This window comes from Dendrobium catenatum, unplaced genomic scaffold (genome assembly GCF_001605985.2).
Source record: "Dendrobium catenatum unplaced genomic scaffold, ASM160598v2 fragScaff_scaffold_1236, whole genome shotgun sequence".
Lineage (NCBI taxonomy): Eukaryota > Viridiplantae > Streptophyta > Magnoliopsida > Asparagales > Orchidaceae > Dendrobium > Dendrobium catenatum.
In genome coordinates this window covers 34,822-40,172 of record NW_021319698.1, presented here as the reverse complement: position 1 = coordinate 40,172, position 5,351 = coordinate 34,822, and positions in this window count along the sequence as shown.

The window sequence follows — 5,351 nt, the reverse complement described above, 5'->3', positions numbered from 1 at the left end:
CCCTGGATACACTTCTGGACGATTGAAATTTGGCTTGATCGTCCAGGCCGATCTCACGATCGTCCTGGACGATCAGTTCAAATCAGAGGAAAATCGTCCTGAGAATAGCCCTGGATACGACCTGGTTGATATTTATCGTCCTGAAGTAACTTAAGGTTTGTGACTGGATCGTCCATGACGATATAATCGTATCAATCATCCTTAATTACTCCCTTGATTTCCTGATCAATTTAGGCATAATTTGTGAATATCGTCCAGGCCGATCAATGATCGTCCTGCCCGATAATTTAAAAATACAGTATACCTTAATTGTCTATGGCGGAAACTTCTTTCTGTTTTGAGCTAATCGTCCTGGCCGATATACGTATCGTCTAGGCCGATATGTTAATGACGGCTGCCCTAATTAAGAATCCTGATTAGAGTCTCTGTTTTGAACTCGATCGTCCAGGATGATCCAAGGGATCGGCCTGGCCGATGTAAACAAAAATAGAGATTCTAAATCTCTCAAGTGTGTGTGTAGGATTACTTAGTATCAGTTTTTTTGACCATTACAAGAGACTCAAAAAGTGAAAAAAAATAAAAGTACAGACTGACTCAACCCTAAACCTACGCAATCCTGAACTGGCTTCTTCTTGATCGTCCGATCTTCGATTCCTGAAAAGTTAGAAGCAACAAGCAGTCCAAGAGAAATAGTGTTTGTCAATCATCAAAACATAAGCCATGAAATTAGATTTGCAACATCCAAAATTCCTCTTTTTACTCAAGATATTTTTTTAGAATTTAACATATGTAGGCATCTTATTTAGGGTTTTGGCTAATGATATATTAATTATTAACTTTTTAAATAGCTTTAAGAATCTAAAGAACTGACTAACTAAATTTTAATTTAATAATCTATAAGGAAAATATGGTGATCTCTCAACAATTTTTCTACATAGTTTTTCTATTACCTTAGTGTGTTAAGGTTGTTCTTCATACTTTGTAGGTTATGTAGGTGCTTTCTCAAGAATTTCTTCTATAGGCTTCTCCTCTTTCTTAGCCACTTCTCGTAACTCCTTTTCACAAATTAATTGAATTGCCCTGCTATATTTATTACCTTTTTTCCTTAGGATTTACTTTTGTATTGCTAGCAAGGTTCATTAGGGTCTACTATTCAAAGAGCTAGCTGACTGCCCAAACTAATTTTTAATGTTTCTTATTGCAATAGCTTGGCTTTGTAATTGAGAACCTATTTGTAAAATTAAATCTTTCGAAAAGGTTGTTTATTATTTGTTTGATTATTTGAGTTAAAGCATGGTGGATAATAAGGGTTGGGTTCTGTTAGTTTTGAGGAGATGGGTTCCAATTTCTTACTTGATTTAGTTGGCTAGAATTCTAATTATTACCACCATTTTGATTATCAGTCCAATTAAAATTAGGATAACTTTACCTACCTGGTTATAGGTATTAGACAAAGGGTTATTAAGTTTATTATTGATAAAGTTTAATGATTCAATCCCTAATGCATTTAGGCCACTAGAGCATCCACACATACTTTAAATTTCTTTTACTAGCAAATGTGTACTCTAGGTTGAACTAATTCCAATATTATTGATCTTTCTAGATATATCAGCTACTTGTGTAGTTAAAATTGATAAAGCATTCAATGTAAATAGTCTAACCACCTTCAAAGGGTTTAATATTTCTAACAAGCATTGGAAAATATTGGTGGCAATTTATTCAATCAAAACATAAGCATCATTAATTGAAGGGTTCAAAAGCAAAGATCCTCCAATACCCACATCTTTTATTGGTTCTAAGAGAACCTATAAGATTACCATAGAATGCTTCAATAATAAGCCAATCGGATAATGCATGGTGCAGACATTTCCTAAGTAATTCTTTGAATATCTCCAAAGTTTCATAATGGATTCTCCATCTAATAAGGTAAATAAGGTAATATAATTTTTAAGTTTTCAAATTTTAGATGGGGAAAATACTTGGCTAAGAATAGGTAAGCTAAAACATTCCACAAGATGAATGAGGATGGGGGCAAAGAGTTCAACCATACTTTAGCTTTATCTCTTAATATGAAAGGGAACAACCGAAGTCTAATGACATAATCAAATACTATGTTATATTTTAATATAGCATATATCTCAAAAAAACTAGCTATATGTAGGTTGGGATCTTTTATTGGGGTTGCTCCAAACTAAGGATTTTATATTATTTAAATTATTTTTAGTTTAGCTCAAAGTTGTTTTCCTGAATATTTGGTCTATTGATGCATTGGGGAATACCCTTGACCATAAGATTAACATATTCTTTAAGTGGTCTAGGTTGATAATTTTCCTGAACTCATTTAGCCATTTGAAATACTTTTATAATTTTTTATATTTTTTAAAATTTTAAAGTTTTCTTTTAATTTTTGAAAAAAACCAAGTTTTTCCTTAATCATTCTTATTATGAATGAAATAATTATTTGCACAACATAAAAATGTAATGTAAAACATAGTTGAATAATTAACAATGCAATATTACTAACTTTCTGTAGAATTAAGTAATTGTAGCAATACAAAGCAAGCAAAATACAAATACGGACAAGATTAAACCAGCATTTCATTTAGCAATACAAAGTGTAAGAAAGGATAATTATATATAATCCCTAGAAATGTCACCAAAATCTTTAACACACCCCAACCACACTACTATTGTCTTAACTACGGTTTACTCTATTATGGTGTGTTTTACAATAGTATGCATGTCATGTCAAGTAATAAAATAATGAAAAAAGTATCATTTCCATGAGAATTGGAATCACCCTAAGATTACTCTTGCACATATTATAAGAACTACTTAATTTATCTTAACAATATAATATAATGGGTGATGCAATTGAAAATTAAAATTAAAATTGCAATGTCAAGAAACATATTCTATTTTAAAAATACTCTAAACCTATGATATTTAAAAATAAAGGTTTGCAAAAGATTGTTTTTTCTTAATGTTGTTGGGAAACAGAGTATAAGTACACCTTATCTTGTCGAGCTTATGAGAATATTAGCTAAGATTTCTCTCAACTATAATTTTAATATCTAAGTTTTAAATCCATTAATTGTTCTTATACCCCTCTATCAAGGCTATAGACAACACTATATTTTAAGTTCATGCAACACCTCTATACAAACTAAATTAAGTATGGAGGATTTAAAAACAACTTTAAATAATTCATAAAATTATAAATCTAATCTAAAGTAATGCATGGTTTTCAAATTATCATAAGCCCAAAGACAAACTTCTAGCTGGACATAGAATTTAAATTAAACATAATAAGCATCATTTAAAATTAAAAGCAAAAATACAATAGAATAAGCATGATAGAAATCACCCAAAAATCTTTGACAACACATATACAAGCTCCTTGCAATCCATCTTCCTTTCTCTATACTTGTGCTAGACTAACACAAAAGGATCACATGGCTAGCCCCCTTCAAAACCATCCTCTCTCTCTCTCTCTCTCTCTCTCTCTCTCTCTCCATCACACACACACACACACACACACACACACACACACACACACACACACACACACACACACACACACACACACACACACACACACACACACACACACACACACACACACACACACACACACACACACACACACACACACACACACACACACACACACACACACACACACACACACAACCACACACATCTCTCTATCTTTCCAACCCCTTATATGAGATATAAGATTCCTATTTATAATTTTTCAAAAGAACTAAACTAGTGCCATTATGCTGATTAGGCAGCTTTGTGGTACCATTGGATCAATGTGCTAATACACCATTCATCACAATAACCTATTAGTTCAACCATTTTCAACTATCTTCCATCATGGCACTATGGCGATTTGGTGTTACTGGGCTCGATCTGACTCTTTAGTGGTTCATGGTTAAAGCCTCAATGCTAAGCTTTCTAATGAATTTTGAGACTTATACTATTGTGATGCTTTTGGTCACATTGTAGAGCTGGGGGCAAAAGTAGAGATGTGGTGTTGGATCAATGACCTTTGATTTTAAGATTTTGCTTATTTTCTACATAAAAAGATAAGATTATTTATAACAATAGATGAAAATTTTACTACACCATTTTTTTTATCACTAAGTAATGATCAAGACATAGTGATTAGCCATGGAAGTGTGTATGTTAGAATTGGGGGTGGTCATATGTGGTTACTAGTTGACCCAAGCAAGGGACTAGCCCCTCTCACCACTCCAATTCACTCTTTATTTTGAATTGAAATAAAGGGATGTGCCTCTTCAAGTGGTGTTATTTGTTTAAAAACTTCATTTTCTTGAAATTAAGAATTAATTAGTGGTTTATATTATTTGGAAAGAAAAATCCAATAAGTTTTTCAGCTTGTTGGTCGATCAATCGATTACTAATCTTCTTAAACCTTTATTTTAGAGAGTAGAGTTCTTTTTTTTTTTTTTTTTTTTTGCAATTTTTATGTCTATAATCTTTTATAATTGTGTTCTGTTATTTGTACTCCATCCTAACATATTCCAAAATAACTTTCCTTCCCTCAAAATCCTTGTTAAATCCTCATTACTTGAGTTGGCATGAATTTTTAATTTTGTTAGACTAGTTCCACACTTGAAAGTATTTAACTAACTAGAACCCCATAAACTTTGCCAAAATATTCTTATATTTTTCACAAATTCTATACTTTAATAAACCTATATTTTGTTAGAATAGTTCCACACTCTTCAGTTTGTTGGAAGATTAACCCAAGGGGTTTTGATGAACTCGAGGACATGACGGCCATATATGGTTGATTACTATTATATCAATGAGTCCTACAAATTATTTAAGAACCATTTAAATAAATTCTATATAAATTATATTTAAATTTATTTTAAAGGGATGAAATTATCTTGAGATATTAGATCACTTTGGAAAGAAAGGTCTAATTAGTAGCTTTGTCAATCTAATGGTTATTTAGGACCAACTAAATAATAATTAAAGGTCAGAATGTTTCATCAATTTAATATTCATTAATTTCCTAAAGGTAGTGCCCAAGGCTAAATGAGGTGCTAGTTTTAGGTGTTCAACATGGATCTAATTCTATAATTAGGACTTTTTCACTTCTTTGATGGTCTCTAATTCTACTCCTCTCTCTAATTCATGTTAAAATCCATATGCTTATACACTTTTATTATTTTAATTAACCTTCAAATAGGAAGCTCTTTATTATATCAAGTATCCTCTCATAATGATTTACAATAATCTTGTAGGAACTTTTCTTGTCAGTAGAGACCTTAGCCTTGAAGGTATTCAAGAGTGGTCACCCAAATATTATA